This window comes from Diabrotica undecimpunctata, chromosome 6 (assembly GCF_040954645.1).
Source record: "Diabrotica undecimpunctata isolate CICGRU chromosome 6, icDiaUnde3, whole genome shotgun sequence".
Lineage (NCBI taxonomy): Eukaryota > Metazoa > Arthropoda > Insecta > Coleoptera > Chrysomelidae > Diabrotica > Diabrotica undecimpunctata.
Window position 1 is genome coordinate 126,886,065 of NC_092808.1, and position 22,720 is coordinate 126,908,784.

Consider the following 22,720-nt stretch of genomic DNA (forward strand, 5'->3'; position numbering starts at 1 on the left):
ATTAAATTAGAACACTTCACTATATTTTCATTTTTTTTTGAGTTCATAATCATTTCTGTTGTCTTGAAAGTAGGTATAATAAAAATTGGTACAACCTTAATCTGCTCTGTTTCTCTTCTTATTTAATCAGTCACCAAATAAACCATTGATTCAGCTACGTACTATATCAAATCACCACCATCCTAGATAAGAGGGGTTAGGGATTCCAAAAAAAGATACTGCTACTGGGCCATGATCTGGAATAACTCCATAGCAATACTATCTTGCGACGAGTATTAGAAATATAATATCAGCATTATAGCCTCTCCAATAAGGGTCTAAAAAAATAATATATCTATCTGAACTGAAATATGGACAAGAAAAGGATTTATTAACTCACCTCTGAATTGAGACCCACTTTGGAAACACGTCTTAACGGTTGGACGGTCTTAACAGAAAAGAGCGAAGCGCTGTCATGGCGCCTGAATCTGGAAATTGGGCGTGAGTGACAAGTTGAAAAATATGCTCATCTACCGGATATATTTGGGAATTACAGAAGAATCCTTGAGTCGGCTACAGGTAGGTACTTGACAGATAGATGGGGCTATTAGTTTTATTTAAAAAAAAATTATTGAAATTTATAATGATTTTCTTTTATCTTTTGAAACGGTTACACAGCCCTCCCCACGATTTCAACTGGGTACCAGCGTGGAATCGGACTAGGCATGGTGGCACACCATACTAACCTTTTCAAAAGTGGAAATAGATATACGGAGAGGTAAGACAAACAGAATGGACAAATGTAGCTACAATCTGGACTCACAGAATCCTTCTTTCACAACTCACGTGGGAACAATTCAAAGATTTCAGAACAAAGCGAAACAGAACGCATAGAATATTTATGACTCAACTATAAAAATGTAAACAAAAAAAAATTGCATTCTCACTCTCAAAATTCATAGGGTATTTCACCTATAACCAATATCATGAACAAAGCGGAATAAAACAAAACATATTTACAAATCATTATTTGAGACCAAATGCTCGCATTCAATCGAAACAATATAATTAAGATATTATTATTTGAAATTTCATAAGTAATATAAAGCAAAACATACTAGTGTTGTCACCAAGATACAAAACAGATAATTTACTGCGTAGTCGTTATGAGACCTAACACAATAAAACACAAAAAAAATAATGTTATCGTTTGTTCGGAAGCGTAGAGTCTTTCATCTATGACTTAATCCACGAATAACATAAGAATAATAATACAATCGTATCATTAACGCCATAAAATACAAAATACAAATGTGTCATCGTTTGTTCGGAAGCATAGAGTCTTTCATCTATGACTTAATCCACGAATAACATAAGGTAATAACGCAGCGCGTCATTATAGACACATTTAGAAATACACAAATAAAAGGAAAGAGTTACTAATAGTTCAAAATTTGGTACATTAAAGTTCTACAAAGACAAGCCTTAATAAGTTTACTGGGAAAGGTAGACATCAGAATTTCTGTAAGACACATCTATATTTAGAAACAAAAAAAAGGCTGATGTTTAGTTATTAGTATGACAACTAGAATTTGTGATAACTAACGTGTATCATCCGCCTATAATAGGGACAACATTGGTAGGTCAACTTCGGGTAGGGTCAACTTCGGGTAGGGTCAACTTCGGGTAGGGTCTAAATAATTCTAGATTACATAACTAAACAGGTATTGGAGAACTAAAAAAAAGTTTCCTGACGCGGGAGGCTGTTATTCTAGATTTATTACTGAAATACAATTATGAATGGCTTATCATTCCGACGAGTCAACTAGCGGGAATCCGCTTACTTCATCCCTAGCCTTCCTCAGTGTCTGGCCATTCAGAATATAGGATGTTAGACAGCAATAATCTTTTCAAACATTATTTTGGGGGGTTTCGAATAGAGAGTCGAAATTCGAAGGTCTTCACACTAAGAGTAAAACTTAGGCAAAATGAACAGATACTATAATGAACTATCATTGGTAACTAGACAGAGGAATCTTGATATCTTTGGTATAGCTACCAAAAAAATTACTTGGATTTATAAATCCGTAAAATAAGATAAATTGAATTTTGTATCCACTTGAAGACAACTAAAGGTATGTACAATTTATTGTAATATAAACTAACATAAGCATAAAAATATCACATTCTACCAAGGCATTCTAAAAATAAAATGAGATTAAATTTTGCAAACACCCTTAAAATCAATATAGGTTCTTGGTCGGGTTAGCATAAACTTAAGATCTCGATCAATACAAACTAGAGAGAGAATAATACCGAAGTAGAATAAGATAAGATAAAAATAAAATTTATGTCGAAAAGAAATACGACATATATACACATATATACACATATATATACATATATATACACATATATACACATATACACATATACACACATATATATATATAGACATATTGAACACAATAAATGATCAATATTATAATAATAAAAAGTAAAACAGTTCAACGAACTGGGGTGCGAGCCAAACTGAGTTGCTCTGGAGATCGACGTGCGGAGTCTCCTACACTACTTCCAGAGGCTCGTCTCTTTGCGACAACATCTGAGATACACAAAATTATTAATTGGAATAGGGATAGGTCCACTAATCCACTTGACTATAGCAGGATGCTCCCTGACTAGTCAACACCACCGACATAAAACAAGGGTTGTCGAGACAGCTCAAAAAAAAATTGAAACGTGTCAACTTCCTGAAGGGAAAGAAGCACTAAGGGACAGATTTGCCGAAGCAAAGTGGTATTCAATGTACTAAGTACTAGGGTATCAGTGCTGTACTGACCCCACGCCAAAAAAATTTGGAAAGGAAACGAATCCTCTCCAGGATAAAGTTCGCGTTAGCGCAACTCTTCCTGTACACGGGCCACTGAGGGATTGAATAGTCGCTGGAGAAGGTAGCAAAGATTAAGTACGCAAAGGCGTAAAGGGAATCAACTAAAAAATTAAAAATTAAGAATGGACTGAACATTTTAGAAGAAAGGCAGGATGGCCAATAGTTCCATAAGAATATCCTCTGGGATTGATCACAGTGGAAAATTTCCAAGCAAGAAGACTGGCAAAAGGACAAAAGAAGAAAATAAATCCAAACCGTTAATACACAATCTTGGAGAAGAAGAAAGAAAATGGGTATATGGCATACAAGCCACAATCGCTACACAAACAGTTCAGTCTAAGACTGATGTTTCCAAAAGAAACAAAAAAAGAATCGTCAAAGTCTTTCACGAAACAAAAACTTACGATAAGACTTAAAAGGAACGGAAGAATCATTACCATTTTCCAAAGAAATAGAAAAATATTACAGTCCATCGTTAATAATAAAAAATCATGATGTTGGATGTAACACACCATAACAATAAAAAAGGTTGAACAGTAAAACATTTTTGACACCTAATTGAATCCAATATGGTCGTCATACAAATCACAAAGAAATGTTTACCATTCTTTAGCAGAACTCTAACAGAGTCAAAATAATATAAACTTTTAATTCTCAGTGGGTCATTTAACGGTAGTACCAGAACTATTTCAATTGTTAAACAAACGTGGTCTTAACGTCGACATAAAGATAAAAGGTAAATTCACAATAGGCGGCAGCGGGTTGTTTCACCTCTGTTTATACAAAGAGTCACAATAGACAACAGCAAACTACTTCAACCTCACTTGTGCCATATCATGAACACAAAATAATAAATGAAAGCTTTTGAGCCTTAGCCAAAAGTCTCAAAGCAAAAAGATATATGTGGTCTAATAAACTATTAGAAGACCGCAAAAATGTCAACGACAAAAAAAGAAAGCTGCTGCGTATACAACAGTCTGACATCACACAAATAACTCAAGATACAATAATACAGGTCACGTGCCTGTACGTCCTACAGGACATCTCGAGAAAAAAAAGGTAAAACCACAAATAACAATAAATTCCAGTACCAAAAACATACTTCTACTACATCTGACCACACAAAGACATAAAATTAACATAACAGAAGGAAAATAACAATATTTCCGCTCTATATTCTCAACAAAGACGCCTTAGGCAGAGAGAAACGAAGTCATATCATTACTTCCTTATACTTTTAAAACAAAAGAACCATGGACTGTAAAATATAGAAAGCATTTTCCTTTTCAGGAAATAAAATTTTCTTTTCAAAGTACGAAAAAGTTAAACTATGAAAAAATAAATTTTTAAAATAAACGAAAACAAATTAAAAAGAAAATTTAACAGATAACAGATATTATATCAAAAACACCCAAAAAAGTATTCTGCAAAAATCCAGATAACACATTTTAAAATTACGTAGGTCGGGACAGCCTGTATATAGGTATAATTCCCAGCTGTGTGCCGCAAATAAAAACCATGAATCAAGGTTAAGAAATAAAATTCACTTAATTGATTTTTCAAATAACGAACGCTAAAAGCCATTTTGTTTATTTAAAATAAACACATTGAGGAATATAATTATTATGGTTCCTATAAACAAAAAGACTGAACTGCAAAGCATATGAATTGAGGACTAGAATATATACAAATTGTTGAGACATATTAGCCGGAATAATTTCAAGGTTTCACTCAATCTAACCACTAAAAAAAGAAATAAACAAAATTCATTTTTCACTTATGGAATGTTTACATAGACGGACTGGGAATAAACAGACGATTATCTTACCATTCAAAATACGACCATTAAAATGCACACGTAATAAACATTCCAAATACGTATTATGTATTTCACAAAATTAAAAATACGACGAGAATATTTCTACGCAATTTTACGAAGATTAAATTAAAGGAAAACGAAAATCGTACCAGTTAAACTGATTAAACAAAAATTGGGTAAAAGCAAATACACAAACAACTTGAGTCTAAAATACGAAATGTAAACAGAAATCATAAACATATTACGTTGTTTTTATAATGAAGATACACGCTCCACGATTGGCGCGCCATTTATGTAACACTTGCCGTGCTACAATAATATTACAAGGCCAGAATCGCTCGTTGTCGAAGAGAATTAGGGCGGGGTTATAGAAACTATATCGTATTTTAAATTCAAGCACAATTAGATAATATGAAATTATAATTTATTATTGGACGCCACCCCTGGTTTATCCTCAAAGGGGAAGAGCAAAAAAAAAAATTAAGATTTATTGAAAGTGTACAAGAAAACTATTCTTTATTATTTCTTAGCAATGAACAAAAAGAAAACATTAAAAGTTACGTCATCCCAAAGGGATTCCAAAATATTATTTTATGTTAACATTATCATAAACAAAAAATCTTTGTATCGTATTAAATTAAGAATTGGTTATAAAGAAAATGAATGTATATATATATTAACCCCAAATTTCGAAATTTGTTTACATTGAAAATAATATAGTTATTTATCAACTAGCAACAATGAAGAAAATAAACCTTTAAATTAAATTAGAACACTTCACTATATTTTCATTTTTTTTTGAGTTCATAATCATTTCTGTTGTCTTGAAAGTAGGTATAATAAAAATTGGTACAACCTTAATCTGCTCTGTTTCTCTTCTTATTTAATCAGTCACCAAATAAACCATTGATTCAGCTACGTACTATATCAAATCACCACCATCCTAGATAAGAGGGGTTAGGGATTCCAAAAAAAGATACTGCTACTGGGCCATGATCTGGAATAACTCCATAGCAATACTATCTTGCGACGAGTATTAGAAATATAATATCAGCATTATAGCCTCTCCAATAAGGGTCTAAAAAAATAATATATCTATCTGAACTGAAATATGGACAAGAAAAGGATTTATTAACTCACCTCTGAATTGAGACCCACTTTGGAAACACGTCTTAACGGTTGGACGGTCTTAACAGAAAAGAGCGAAGCGCTGTCATGGCGCCTGAATCTGGAAATTGGGCGTGAGTGACAAGTTGAAAAATATGCTCATCTACCGGATATATTTGGGAATTACAGAAGAATCCTTGAGTCGGCTACAGGTAGGTACTTGACAGATAGATGGGGCTATTAGTTTTATTTAAAAAAAAATTATTGAAATTTATAATGATTTTCTTTTATCTTTTGAAACGGTTACAAACTTATAAGTTGTATTTTGCTCAAAGATATGTTGTTGAGATTTTATCTCCTGATATAATGACGCTAAAAACGTAGGTATTAACAATTTTATAATTTAATTAAAGTCACGTTTTTTATCTCTAATTTAGAAACAATTTAAAATCTTCTTTTTTTATTTATTATTTTATTGTGGTAAATAAACCGGAATTCTATGGATTATGTAATCTGTCTACTATAATTATAATAAAGAATACTATTTGAATGCTTCAAATAGACGAAGGATTCGCTGTTTTAACATTTTTTATGTTGCTAAAATATATGTTTTTCATACCAAATTTTATACACCCAAAGAAAATTTCACAAAATTTTTACAGGCTTCGTTCGGGAAGCTAAAGCTGACATTTGCTATAAGATATTTTTCAGAGGGATTTTAAGTTGTTTTTCTTCCATTTGGTATCCTTTTTTAGATCTTAGTTCTTTTCTTATTTCATTTATAATCAGGTTGAACAATGGAGGACTCAGGGACTCTGAAACAATTAGAATAACTTTTTAACCATTACCTGCAAGAAAACTATTTCTTTATATTTAGAAAACCTGCATTTTTTACAAATTAAAAAAAAAGTTAACCTAAGACAATTTGGGACGAAGTTATTCCTTTTTTTTTTTTTAATTGATAGCAGCATTGTTTATCACAACTAAAGAGATCTTATTAGGGTCATCTGAAAGAAAATGCATTAAAGTTTTAATGTGCAAAATTCGATAAAGATTGCATTTTAATGGAATCGTTTGCAAAGCTTCAAAAATGTGTTCCTCAAAATTGGCCGTCCTTGAAACTTGTATCTCTGGTTTTTGTTAATGGATTTCGACGTTTCTTTTTTTAAATTGTATTTGATTTTTGCGTACATTACGAATATGTATTATTTAAATAATTGAATTGTTAAATAAACCATAAATTTTTTTTCAATTTTTTTTTAGTCATATTTGAGGTAATTTTTATTGTAAAACATAAATATTTGTGATTAATATATACTTCTTCGATAAACTTTCAATAATTTACCATAAAATGAAAAAAAATCGATTTACCAAGAATCTGTAGGTACGCCACAGAAAAAATGTTTTAAATAATAAATGTAGCTGAGATAGTTTTAAACAAAAACGTTTATTAGCATTTTTTGTGTAGAATGAGCCGTTCTCTCAGAAACAAGGATTGAAGTGATCGTCGATTTTGAATGTCAGTTACGCACGCAAAATCAATGCTTAATAAAGTTTGTATCAGCTCGACGGTAAAAATTGAATATCTTTTGATCCGAGTGTCCTATCGACAATAATCAAGATGCAAGGTAAAGAGTGCAGTTTTCGTATGCACTTTTTTGTATTTTGCCGCAAATAAGCTTAGTTTTTATAGAGGTGTTAAATAAATAAACGTGGCGCGATTTTTGCCATTTTTTATGATTCTCATGAGATCAATACAATGATCTGTTTCATTGACCAGCCAGTATGAAGTTTCCATAACTAGAATCTAATTAAGTTTTGGCAACATATATGAGGCATTTGAATTATGCTTAAAAAACGCTGAATTTAAACTTTCACATTACAAACGATCTATTACGTTTAAAACTGCTCTTTTTTAATTACACCAGTACGTTTCTAGAAACTACTTAACTTCTGCTATAAATTGCATCCAAAACCGTCTCCTTTAAGGCATTGGCGGTGTCGTGCGATCATTTGAAATGTAAAAGTTTAAATTCTGCGTTTTTAGTCATATTTCAAATGCCTCAAATTTGTTGTCAAAAATCAAAATTGAATTTTCATGTTGTATCTAGTTTTTGAAGACTGGTCTCCAATAATCAAAATTTCACTACGGCCGGTCAATGAAAGTAATACATTTTATTGATCTCACGATAATCGTAAAAAATGGTAAAAATCGTTCAAAATTTATTTATTGAACAGCTTTATAGAAACTGACTTAATTTTCGGCAAAATACAAAAATTGTATACCTACAAAAGCTACGCTCTCCAACTTTAAAAAGCATTTTGATTTTTGTCGATAAAACACTCTGATCAAAAGATATCGATCTTTTACCGTCGAGTTGATACAAATTATATTTAAGATTGATTTCGCGCGCGGAACTGACATTCAAAATCGCCGGTCGCTTTAAGCGTAGTTTATGAGAGAACGGTTTATTCTACGTAAAAGTGCCAATAAACATTTTTGTTCAAAATTATATCAGCTACATTTTTTATTCGAAACATTTTTTTCTACGACGTACAGGTTCTTGGTAAATCGATTGTTTTGCGTTTTTACACCCCTTTATGGGGGTTTTAGGGGGAAGCCCAGAGATAAAGTAATTAACTTTTTTGCATCTTCTTTGAGGTGCCAAAATTGATATTCTTAGCAAAATTCGGCTTGTTCGTATGATTTTTATTGGTCAAATCTCTCACGACTGGACTATAGTTTGGACATCGAATTTAAAAAACAAAAAATATAAGGTGAAAGGTTACAAATAAGTTTTAAAATGCGCAAGTCCATTTTAATTTTATATTGCATAAGTCAGTTTAAAATATCCATAAACAAATTGATATAAGGTAAGTGCGCCAAATATCCATGCTCCTAATATTGCCCAATATCACAGATGGTCATGTAAACTCAAATATCGAATTAAAACAGCCACTCTAAAAACGTTATAGGTGGAACCAGTTAGTATTGGTGTTCACGGCAAAGCAGCGTGTATTTCGTGCGATTTGTTTATAAAAACGTGGAAAAACTGTAATGATTGTTATAAGCTAGCTAATACCGACTATAGAAGGGTGAGAACGTTATCAGGTAGGTACATTCAAGTACTTTATTAATCCATATTGTGTGTAATTAATATAAAAGAGAATAAAACATAAATCGCCATTTTTGTTCCGCAGTAGTAATGATCCTAATATTGCCACATGAGATAGTTTCTAATATTGCCATGGCAATATTTGGAACCTAACATGAAAATTTACTTTTTATTAATAAAAACTTTCTTTTCAACAGAATGCCGAATAGAAAGAGAGCCCTGTGGTCTGAGGCGAATCTCGTTGCAGCGTTAGAAGCAATAAGAGCTGGAAGCAGTATAAGCCAAGCTTCATTACGATATGAAATACCTCGAACAACACTTAGACTACATTATCGCAGCCAAAATTCGGTTAAACGACTTGGAAGGAAAAGTATTTTAAGTTTTGAACAAGAAAGAGACCTAGTTCGCAGAATTCATAAACTAGCAGAGGTGTATTTTCGTATGCGATGATAATGAACATTCCTAATCCTTTTTCTGATACATCTAAATTAGCAAGAAGGAAATGACTGAAATTATTCTTTGCAAGACATCTCGATGTGGCTAGAAGGAAGGCTCAGCAAATGAATCCAGCAAGAGCACAGAAAATGAATCCATTTATTATAAAGGATTATTTTAAGAAATTGGAGGAAGTATTCATTAAATTGGAATTGTTTGATAAACCTGAAAACGTGTACAATATGGACGAGAAAGGTTGCCGTCTAACGATCCATAAACAGCAAACCGTATTGACCAAGAAATGTACTAAACGTATCCACTTCACAGCGCCTAAACACGGTGAAAATGTTAGTATTGTGGGTTGTGGAAATGCCCTGGGGCAAGCCATCCCACCGTTCATTCTTTTCAAAGGGAAGAGATTGAAGTCTGAATGGAATGATCATCTACCACCAGGATCAACTGTAATGATGACACAGAAAGGGAGCATGACAAATGAGGCGTTTATTTCATGACTAGGACATTTTGCAAAGCATAAGAATACAGGACCCACACTCCTGTGTTACTTTATTTTGTCTTCCAAGTAACACCACGCATGAACTGCAGCCTATGGATAAAGCAGTCTTCAACAGTTATGAGTCTTTTTGGGATCAGAAGGTTTTAAATTTTTTAATAACTCAACCTGGGAAAAATTTAAATAAAATGTGATTTGGTGAAATATTTAGTAAAGTTTGGTTAAAAGCGATGACTCCAGCTAACATCATCTCTGGGTTCAAAGCAACTGAAATATTTCCTTTTAACCCGGACATCATACCTGAATCAGCATTTGCACCCAGTCTTATAACGCATATTGAAGAAAATGTGTTAGAACCACTAGACGTCGACGATAACAACGTAAATAAGCCATCAACTACTACAGTTGATGAAAACGGTCCCTGCACAAGTGGAATAAGTAATAAAAAAAATCAACAAAACGTCTTCGTTTATATAGCGAGTCGTCTCATTCTGAATCAGATTTCAGTGTTCATGATAGTACATCTGATGATATAAACAGCGAAGATGAAAATATGGTACCATTCACTCCCGAAAAAGTTCCAGAACCAGACACTTCTTTTATAGGCTTACTAATTTCGCCCCTAATTAAGATAACTGCTACAAAGCGAAAACCAGCAATTGATAGCAAAGCTCAAGAAGTTACGAAGGATTTATTTTCCACAGCCATAGAAAAACCACCCAATGGTAAAAGTAACAAATAACCTTCCAAACAACAAGAAAAATCAAAAGACAAAAACAAAGAATAGGAAGAAAAGGAAATAAACAAACATCAAAAAGAACAAGACAATCTGAACAAAGAAAATAAAGAGAAGAAAATAAACAAGAATTTAAAAAGTAGTGAATCATGGTTCTGTCATGTCTGTAATGAAGACCGCGATGAAGAGTGTGTGGGTCTTACTAAACATGATAAGCATAAATTCATATGCCCCAATTGTTCTCAAAAATAGTAAATTTCTCACATTAGTTTTTTAAATGTTAAGGTTAAGATTAAGGTAAATATATCTTTATTAACAAAATACCTGTTCCTTTTACTTCCTGTACTGTGGCAATATTAAGAGTATAGGTTCCAAATATTGCTAGGTGGCAATTGTTTTAAAAAAAGAAGAATATACATTTTTTTGATTGTTTTATTTTTATAATTGTTTAGAAATTAGACTATAAACATGTTTGTTACTTGTTTAATAAATTTACAGGTTATTTCAAATAAATTTGTATTTAATCGAAAATAATAAGTCTTAGCATGGCAATATTTAGCTCACTTACCTTATATATACCGTTGCGTTTCGGGATAAATATACTTGACGAACGTCTAAACTTTAACGTTCAAAACACATTGTTTATTTTTAATTGGATATATGGAAATTTGTTCGTGATTTTCTAGATAATTCTCTAACTTTTTTAGGTAAGTTATTATGAGCCTGTTTTTATTTGATAGAAATTTAGATTTTGTAATTGATAAAAAATGAAAATTAGCATTCGCCAATAAAACAGAAAACGAATTTACTCAAATAACATTCTTTTTATGTAGGATGTTTAATACTCCCATTGAAGTATTTATTGCATATTCATTCAAATAATCTAAATAATAAAACAAAAAAGTCTAAATTGTACTGAACATATACATTACTGGTCCGATTTTATGGTTCAGCAACAGTGGGCGTATTAAATGATTATACTAATGTAACAATACATAAATAGGTAAACCTACTTCCGTAATTTAAGTTTACTGGATGCATTGTTTGTCAATCATTTACGACAAAACAGGCAAAATACATAGATACACAGAATTCTATAGCAGTTTACATACAAATGTTTTTATATCCGTGTATTTCATAATTTAATTGAATGTGTAATTTATATCTCAATAAGTCTAACAAGGATTAGAATTAAAGATAAACCAGGGTATAATGAGACTTTCAGATAAAACTTAAACCAAACAAGTTATTTTTGTGCATAAGTAGGTCGCCAACTTTTGAAAGACAATAATACGTTAAATATTTTATATTTCAGATAACTACAAATATATATGAATTTAAAGTATATTTTATATAAAAATATACTAATATATGTACCTATAGTCGAAGATACGAAGAAAATTGCGTTTGATTTAAATTTTACTGGCCAGTTCATGTCGTACCGTATTGGATGATTCCAATACAGCAGTAATTTGATAGATCGAGATCTTTGGAGAAACTAACTGAAGGAGGCGAAGTTTATTTACTTAACGAAAGTTTACTTCTCTGTTAAATATCATATTTCCACTTTGTTGATTTGAGACGGTGTATGTAGTATGATTCTTATTCTTCTTCTAGTGCTTCGCCTTCCTGGTCCTTGCTTTCCTTTTACTTTTCATTGAAGAACTAATTGTAGCAACCCATACCTTTCGCTGTTCCTCATAATGTGACCGAGGTATTTGATTTTGGCTGTTTTGATTTTAATTAATAACTCTTTTTCGTTTTACATTCTTAATAAAACGTTCTGGTTAGTAACGTGGTCGGTATAGGATATCTTCAGGATTCGACGATACAGCCACATTCCAAAAGCCTCAATTTTCTTGCAGCGTCTGTGAGAGTCCACAACTCAACTCCGTACAACAGTATAGGAAATATATAACATCATAGTAACCTAATTTTTGTAGGTACTGATAAATCGTGGCATTTAAATAGCTTAGCCATTTTTTGAAATGCAGATCTGGCTTTCTCTATCCTACATTTTATTTCTAGGGAATGGTCCCATTGACCTTCGTACCAAGGTAGGTGTATGCCTTTACCCTTTCTATTGGTTGTCCATTCACACTGATTCTTTAAATTTGCTCTTCCTTCTTAGATATCATCATACATTTTATTTTCTTAATGTTCAGTGGAACTCCATATCTTTGACTCACTTCTGTGATTCTATTCATTAACTCCTAGAGAGCTTCGTAACTGTCAGCTAATACCACCGTGTCATCCGCGTATCTGATGTTATTGATACATTCCCTGTTTATTCAAATTCCGGCTTCAACATCCTTTACTGTTTCTTGAAATATTTCATCAAAGTATATGTTAAACAGCAAGGATGATAGTATACATCCTTGTCGGAGCCCACGTTTGATTTTGATATCATCGGATTCTCCTGCCTCTGTACGGATAGATGATGCCTGATTCCAGTAAATATTATTAATAATTCTTAGATCACAGGTGTTTATTCCAATATTTGTTACTATCTCCATCAGCTTGTCGTGTTTTACTGTATCTGTGCACGGCTGTGTGAAACTGTGTACGGCTGATTTTTTCTTCGCATAGCCTATATATCCTTTGATGTATGATTTTTAGAAATAACTTTAAAATGTGGCTTATTATGCTAATGGTCCGGTAATCATTGTAGGATACGGATTTTGTTTTCATTGGTAGAACAATAAACGTTGATTTCAGCCATGATCTTGGTATTACTCCGTTTAAATATACACTCGCGATCATAAAATTCGGTTCACCTTGAAAATTTCAAGTTTCTTGAATATTTTTGCCTTTGGTGCAGTAATAACCTTTTTTTGGGCTGATTTGTCATCAATGTTTCTTTTGCAAGAAAAAAAAACCGATTTTTATTGTTTTTATTAAAAAAGCAGAGAAAAAAACCAAATTGTTGATAAAACAGACATACGAAAAAAATGGAAAATATAGAACGTATCAGTGAAATTTCAATGACTAATATCGTATATCGCCTCCACTTGTTCTAATAACCTCTTGCAGACGACTGGGATACTCTCAATTTTTCTCCGGATTACATGTTGTGGTATGTTATTCCACTCTCTCACTAACAGATCCTTAAGCTCCTGTGCGTTGTTAGGAGGAGATGTTAGGGGTTGAATACATTTTTTCAAATCGTCCTAGAGATGGTCCATGTGATTCAGGTCCGGAGACCTAGCTGGCCTCATAATTCCAACCTAGTCCAAGTATTGCATACTGTTAGTGGCAACGTGCGTTCGCGCGTTGTTCTGCATAAAAACGACGTCTTCTCCAAGCCCTGCCATGGTATGCACAACATGTTCTTCCAGAATCTCCGTAATGTCCTTTCGTGCAGTTAAGGACCCATTTTCGATGAAGGGTAATTCTGTGCGGAAGTCGGAAGATACACCTCCCTAAGCCATGACCGAGCCTCCACCAAATTCTTGGAGAAATGCAAGCTTGTGAAAATCTTTCACCGGTTCTCCTCCAAACTCTTACACGTCCATCGGATCCAGTTAGGCAGAAACAGAATTCATCTGAGAATAACTCTTTGCTCCAATCGTTAATTCCCCAATGTGCGTATTGTCGAGCAAAAGCTAATCGTGCAACTCGATGCGCCAGGCGAAGTGGCGGTTCTGTAGCCATTACCCGAGAAAATAGTCCAAAAGAACAAAGTCTTCTCCTGACTGTTGCACGTTAACATTGCGATTTCGTACTTCCTGTAAACGATTTAGATGCATAATCGCAGTTAAGGTCCGGTTTCGTAAAACCTCAAACACAAGAAAACTGTCATCGCGTGCCGTGGTCGTTCTTCTTCGTCCAGAGCCAGGTCGTCTGGATAGCAAACCCGTCTCCTGAAAGCGTTGAAGCACTTGTTGAACCGTAGAAAGGCTTACGCCAACAATTCTTGCGACCTGCCGTTGAGTGTGACCGTCTTTCACAAGCACAACAATTTGTGCCGTTTCAACAACAGTCAAGGGTATTTTTGGCAAAAAATAAACAATAATAAACACTAATAAACACTAATGGTGGCAATAATAAACGTTTGTTCGTTGCGTTTGAACACAAAGTCGAAGCAGAATTGAGACATTTAAAACAAGCAGCAGTTATAGGTACCGTTCATTTTGGGAAGTGTGCACTTTTCCTCGAAATCGGCACTATTGAAATCCTTTGTTGCAAAGGAACTAAGCCGACAACAATTCTCAGAAACATGCATTAGTTTGTATTTGTTTTATTATTATTTACGATAAAGCCCGTTAAAAATGAAATATCGGTGATTTTCAAGGTGACCCGGATTTTATGATCGCGAGTGTATGTCATTGAATATATTTTTTATTCGTTGAGTACCGTACGTGTTAAATAGCTTTATGAGTTCAGCATATGCATTGTCAGGTCCAGGAGCTTTGCTATCTTTTAGCACCCCGAAACCATTAGTATAGTCAAATTACGATGAATGAAAGTATTGGTAATAAGAAATGTAGAGAAAAAGAGGGCTAGCCAAATCGACCACACCTTAATCATTGTAGTGAATATTTGATACTTATAAATATATATGTAATGAATTCTTTCGTTAAAATTCACCAAACACCCATATTTATTTTGAAAGAAAAACGGGTAAGTCCGATAACGTGTTTATTGAACTTTCTCTTTATAACTGACTACTGACGTCAAGTCTATTTTGATGAGGAAAATCCGAGATTTCTTAGATAGTGCAAATACAAAAATCTCGTTGCTTAACGGGGTCAGTTGAATTTTGCAAGTTAAATATGTTTTAACAACTTTATGATTACTGTCCATATTTTATACTCTTAGTAAAATGATAATTGTGTTGTTGCAATTTACCTGGTTTTTCCTGTTTAGCTAACTTACTGAGTATTCTTGGCATGTAATAATTTAAATAACATATTTTTAATTTATGCACTTTGAATAATTTATATTTATATACACTGGTTTCGCCAGTATAAGAATTACACAGTATTTTTTTATTATTTTATTAGTAAAGGAGCTGGTGGCAAGATGTTATACATACTGTATGGTTACTTAACATTAAAAACAAACGACTTAACAAAAAACAAAAATATTCTAAACCAGAGTATTAATGTTCATTACTTAATTGTCTGGTGATTTAAATTTAACAGACAGCTTCATTGGGCTATGTTGTTTGAGATCTTTCATAGACAAAACGACATTTCATGTTTACATTTGGAATTTTCTGTTAATGAACGAGCATTACAATATTGCAATACGTGCGTCTATTTCATTCCCATGTGGGAGGTCTATGAGGTTGAGACATATTGTCCAAAGGGCATTAAAGATGGAACACTTACGAGTGAAAAAGAATCAGTGATGTGTATATGGGAGAGACACTTTAGTGAACTACTGAATGGATAAAATGCAGATGAAAATGAAAATTCTCATAATCATAGAACTGACTAGTGAGGGAGAGATTAAAAATATAATCAATGGGATCAAAAATATCAAAAGACTGAAAGAAAATGAAATAGCTGCGGATATGTTAAAGAATGGAGGGGCAGAACTGCAAAAAAGGATATACAGTCTTATCAAGAGGATACGGGAACAGGAAAATATGCACAGATTGGACCAAAGCTTTATTATACCCATATACAAAAAGGGGGATAGATTGGTATGTGAAAATTACAAAGGTGTTGCTCTGTTGGATACTTGTTACAAGTTATTAGCCAGGATGTTAAGAGAGAGTCTCAAAAGATTTGCTGATGATAAACTAGGTAAGTATCAGGCTGGTTTTAGAGTTAATAGATCAGTGACAAATCAGATTTTTATACTAAAAGAAATCCAGACTACCTGCTATGCATATAAAGTAAACCTACACGAATTCTTCATAGATTTTAAACAAGCAGATAATCGGATAAGTAATCAAATGTATGAAGCACTGAGCTCTTTGGACATACCTGCAAAACTGGTTAGGTTAGTAAAATTGACTCTGAATAGCACAAGAAAGCATGTAGTATGGAGAGGATTTTCATCGGATGAGTTGAAAGTCAACAAAGATCTAAAACAAAGAGATCCTTTATCCACAGTGCTTTTTAATTTAGTATTAGAAACAATAATCAAAAGTAACTTAGTTAAAATGACCTGATCCTTCTTCGTGGCTAACCGAAGATGGAGATCAAACAAAAAAAATCAGATCTAGAATAGAAATGGCAAGAAACACGTCCATAAAATGGAAGAACTTACTTTGCAACCGTAACCTTAATCTAGAGATCCGCACAAGAATGCTACGTTGTTACGTTTTTTCTACTTTGCTGTACGACATGGAAGCGTGGACAATAAAACAGTCTGAAATCAAAAAATTAAACTCCTTTGATATGTGGTGCTACAGGAGAATCCACAGAATATCGTGGACTAAAAAAGTAACTAATATCGAGGTGTTACAAAGAATGAGATAAATTATGATTAATTAGATTAATTATGCAAGGGAAGATACAAGGGAAGAGAAACCCAGGACGACGCAAAATATCCTGGCTAAGAAACTTAAGAATAGCGATGATGATTTCCAACCTCCGATAGGAGAAGGAACCTGAAGAAGAAGATCCTTCTTCAACAATGAACATCAATGTCTGGCCTTCGCTGATGATCTTACTATTCTAACGAAAACAAAAAAATGATTACAGAATGTAAAAAGAAGATTAGAAAAGAAGGCAAAATATTTTGACCTAGAAATAAACACGGAAAAGTCAAAGTACTTGATACTTGGAAATATAGAGCAAAAAGAAGACGGGTAGTTTACTTCCAAATCTAATGAATCAATGGAATATAATTTCGATAGAAGATAGGAAGCCTAAGATTACTTAGGAAATCCAAATATGTATCGAGAAAAACAAAGCTAACGATATTTAAAACAGTAATAAGGCCCACAGTGACGTATGGTAGTAAAGTTTGGGCAGTGAAAAAACAAATACAAAGAAATTGGAAAAACGGAAAAGAAAAATGCTCAGAGCTATATATAGAGGCAAAACCACGGTGGAAGTTTGGGTGCGCCGAACAAACAGGGAGCTAGAGTTAGTGTATAACCAAGCATCAGTCGCTTCATAAAAGCACAGAAAGTAAGATGGATGGAGTACTTGCTGAGAATAAAAAGGAAGAGGATGCCAATGATAGTTCTAAAACTGGGCCCAATCACGAAAAGAAGAAAAGGACGACTCAGACAAAGATGGTTTGATAGCGTACAGGAAAATCTCAGAAAAGAGGAACAAACAGGGATGGATAGAGGAGAATAGTAAGCCAATTTAGTAGGCAAGGAGCATGAGTGAACAACAAGCCACCACAGTTTATACACTTTTTGTAATATAAAAGTAATATAATAATTATGTTTATTGTATTTTAGCCCTAGGCCTTCGAGGCCTGTTAAGCTTTGTAAATGAATGTATGGGGTTCTTGGAATAATTTGTTCGATATGGAAGGTTTGGAAGTTGGACCAATTTTTGACTATTTGTTTACAGGAAATATGAAGTGGTTCTATTTGTTGTGTACGGTAAGAGTGGTATTTTGGCTCAAGTTGTCAATGCTAGTTCTTTTATTTACAGCTGTTAGATGTTTTAGAATTTGGCACATTTCTAGAAGGTTTTTTGACGTTCGTAAAATCGATTATATGTTTGGTTGAAATAGCATGTTGTGCATGGGAATAAGAAAGTTAAAAAGTCTTAATGTCACTTTTGTGAGACGTTAGTCGACCTTGAAGAGAGCGGCTGATCTGGGCAATATAGCAGAGAACAACCCAACACAGGTGTGTCTCTGTTATTCTAGGAATATAGCATGAGTTGCACTCTGCACAGGGTATATGATTAGACAACATTAGTGTGTGCTAAAGAGGCCAATGGAGTTTTGGTTTTCGAAAACAACTTTCCTCTAGTTCTGGTGTTTTGTAAGGTATTTTAACTGGTAAGTTATTGAAGAGTTTGGTAGCTTATTCGTGACTTGTGGGAAATACGTGAGAGAACCATATTTTATAGCTAGTTCTGTGGTGTTTGGGGAGTTGTTCATCTGTATGTTGTTAGAAATGGACGCTAATAGTACACCATGGTGTACAGAAGTACCCAATGGGGTACAATTTTACGATTTTTTTACAATATATATATATATATATATATATAATAATAAATAATAAATTTTTATAATTGTGTCCTTTTTATCAAAAATTTGCCATATATTAGTAACGTCTAAAGCAGGATGCTTAAATACAAGAGCTTTATGGATATAATTTTTAAAGTACACATTTTAAAGTAAACATTAGTAATGTGTTTTTAAAATATATAACATATAAATAGTACTCAAACATTAGCCTAATGTTAAGACTGGGCGTATAATTGTTTTGTAGAGTTTTATTTTTGTTTTTCTCGATATAATTGTGGATTTAAGGAGGCGATTGAGCACAAAATAGCATCTGTTGGTCGTGCAAATTCTGAGGTTTATCACTGCGGTAGTATTATTTTCAGTGTTAAGGAGCGCTCCCAGGTATACAAATTCGTTCACTGCTTCGATGACGTCGTTTTCTATAACAAGTGGTTGTAGGATTTGTGGTTGCGTGCTTATTTTTATATACTTCATTTTGTTGGTGTTTATTGTTAAACCCATTTTTGTAGCTGATTCTTTTAATGCTACATACGCCTCTCGTGCAGCGTTTTCCGTTTTCCCAACAATATTGATATCATCAGCATAGGCAAGGATTTGCAATGATTTATTATATATTGAACCAATGGTTGTAATTTGTGACATATGTATTACTTTTTCCAGAGCCATATTAAACAGTATACAGGAGAGAGGGTCTCCCTGGCGCAGCCCGTTATTTGTTTTAAAAGGTTCAGACACTTCCCCCTGAATTTGTACTCTACATTCAACTTTTTTAGTTAGTTTTGTTAAATTTACCAACTGATTTGGTATTCCTAGCTCTTTCATTGCTTTGAATATTTCCATTCTATTCACAAGGTCGTAGGCTGCTTTGTAGTCTATAAATATGTGATGAGTATCTATGCCATATTCCAGTGTTTTTTTCTAAAATTTGTCTCAGGGTTGCAATCTGATAAATTGTCGATTTACCACCTCCGAAACCAGCCTCTTATTTTCCTAATATTCATCTTAACTATTATTGATTAATAAATTTATGGAATATGTGAGTTATTCTGGTCATGGTTTTTCATTTCTAATAGATTTAAATGGAATATCCAGCATGTCACTTATATAACCAGATTGCATGGTTTTATTGTATTTGCTATACATTTTTCACGTGGCACGGTAATTATTCTAAAAAAAAGGTGAACTTTTTAGAACTAGTCAGCTTTATAATATTGTTGGTTTTGTCTTAAATAAATTATTATAAAACGTGTTATCACGATAATCATGTTGAAATGTAATTTACTTTTTAATAGTGTGTTATTTCCTTTATAGGCGAGCGGCGAACTGTCGAAACAGATGACCTGTAACTCGTTGACAACCGGGCGAATTTAGTACCCAAAATGTTCGTAATAAAAATATGCATTTCTTTAAATATAATTTTTCGATTGTTTTAAGTGTGATAACATGTAAATAAACCAGAAAAAAGCAAAAATTTTGATTGTATACAATTTTACACGATTTTATACAATATACTGTGGAAATTTCTGAACTGTTAAAGTGTCGATTCTTTAAAAAAATCATTTATAGGACGGGCGAGTAGCGCGCAACTTCGTTTATTTAATGTAAATGTGTAAAGGGCGCACGGAAAATGATTTCTTCGTGAAAAATTCGTAACCCTTTGACAGTCGATTAAATTTGTTTAATATTTATAAAAATTATTTTTTTAAATTACTTTTGGCAAGACTGGGATTTTTACCTACAAAACTATATTCGTGGAAAAATTCTTGTTTTTCGACCAACGTGTAAATTACTCTTAGTTTGTATTTAACTCGATGAATTTTTGAACTAAAAACAACTTAATTATACAAAGCTAAATAAAGCAATTATAATAGATTCTTCTGAAACATGCGTATTTTTACTATTGTTGGCATACATAAAAACCTCAAAACTTCGTCGAAAAATATGTTTTTGTACAGGTAAAATTACTCCATTGCTGTTTCCATCTAAATAATGCCCAAGCCAACAAAAAACTGTCCGTTCACTTTGAAGACAGACTACTAACTCATAACTCAACACCAAAATATCTTGGAGTGACTCTTGACAGAACTTTAAGTTTTAAAGAACATCTACAAAGAACGGCAGCAAAACTGAAAACGCGAAATAATATAATCCAAAAGCTATGTGGTACCACATGTGGGTCCTCAGCCTTCGTACTCAGATCATCTGCTATCGGACTTGTATACTCGACAGCTGAATATGCTTCCCCAGTATGGCTCAATAGCAAACACACGAAGATTATTGACACCCAATTAAACCAGACAATGCGAATGATTTCAGGTACAATTAGATTAACACCCAACTATTGGCTTCCCATCCTGAGTCACATTCCACCGCCGAAACTACGAAGAAGTCACTCCCTTCTCAGAGAATATCGAAAAATCCAGTCTAACCATCAACTACCCATCCACCATGATAGGCGTGATATCGAAATGAACAGACTGCGCTCCAGATATCCTGTCATGTTAAGGGCCACCTCCTTACATCAGGAACATTTTGACCTCACCAACGCTTGGAGAAGACAATGGGAGCGCGACTCACCACAGGAAGCACAGCAAATGGCCTGTATCGATCAGAAACCGCCAGGCTTTGAACTGACCCGGAGTACATGGACAACGCTAAACAGAATAAGAACAAGAAGCGGTAGATGTGCTGACAGCTTACATAAATGGGGAAAAGCCCTTACTCCGGAGTGTGACTGTGGTGCGCAACGACAGACCGTCCGTCACATTGTTGAAGAATGTCCCCGAAGGCGGTTCCCTGGAGTTTTTGACGAGTTCCTGAATGCGACCGAAAATGTTTTAGACTATATTAATGCATTAGATGTTCGTTTGTAATACTCCATGTAATGTTTTATATTGCTTTTTAAATATGTGTTCTTATTGTATGCCATACGATAAATAAAAATAAATACTCCATTGCTAGATCAACCAAGTATATACCAGTACTGTTTGTCAAAAATCTATCTATATATCTAAGTAAAAGAAAACTAAGTAAAAACGCAGTTGAAAGGAGATGCGCGATCTCTCCTCGCCTAATTGGTACATCCTGCACAACAAGTTTGTGAGCTTAATTTGTAAAGGAATGTCTCAAATGAAAAAAAATTAATATGTAAATGTAGAATGTTGTGACGAAAACATTTCGGTAATTATTGTATAACAATAAAGTTATCGTTTAAATATGAGGTGATATACATTTTTATAAATGTAAAAACATGTGGTTTAATTTTTTTATTTTAAATAATAAATAATAATAATAATAATATAATTTGACTACACAAGAAACTTGAGATAATTTAATTTTTAACTTACCACAAAAGACGAAATTAAAATTAAAGTTCAAAAGGTTCGTCTTCTGTCCCCGAAATGCTATTATACAAAAAAGACACGCTACCATTGTCACTATATTCCTGCAAATATATTACGAATTCATCTACAATTAAATCTACCTTTCCCATAAAATGACGCTCGTTAGAAATAGCGTGTTCACAATATGTCCTCACTCCTCTTGAGAAAACTTGGAGAAAAACTCGTCACAATATTTTTCAACATTTTGAAATTTAAAATGCACATTCTTCATCATAAGTGGCTCGACAATCCGTTGTGGATCTTGGCCTGCTCACAAAGAAGTCGCCACTCTTGTCGATTCCTGGCAACTTCCCTCCATCTTCTAACCCCTAGAATCTGTAGGTCTTCTTCCACATCATCAATCCATCTCATTCGTGGTCGTCCTCTGCTTCTTGTGCACTCTGGTTTTGAAAATGTTAATCTCTTCGTGTATTCGTGATCTGACATCCTAGCAATGTGTCCAGCCCATCTAAGTCTCTGCACTTTAACGAATTTCACAATATCTGGATCGGTGTATAACTGATACAGTTCAAAGTTGTACAAAATTGTACCTACTTTACTCTTCATAAAATTCATATTTTTTTACAAACTTGCTTATATGATTGAAAAAAAATTAATAT

At 33.4% G+C, this 22,720-nt stretch overlaps 1 protein-coding gene and 1 long non-coding RNA gene across 3 annotated transcripts in view; one reads left to right on the plus strand and one right to left on the minus strand.

The window, feature by feature from the left end:
* The window catches only part of LOC140443869 (uncharacterized), a 51,560-nt gene extending 45,464 nt beyond the window's left edge, over positions 1 to 6,096 (minus strand). The window contains exon 1 of the long non-coding RNA XR_011951274.1: positions 96 to 6,096. This is a non-coding gene — a long non-coding RNA (uncharacterized lncRNA). The remainder of the gene's footprint in view (positions 1 to 95) is intronic.
* Positions 1 to 22,720, plus strand: part of LOC140443867 (organic cation transporter protein-like) — a 122,532-nt gene that overhangs the window by 59,793 nt on the left and 40,019 nt on the right. The window lies entirely within an intron of this gene.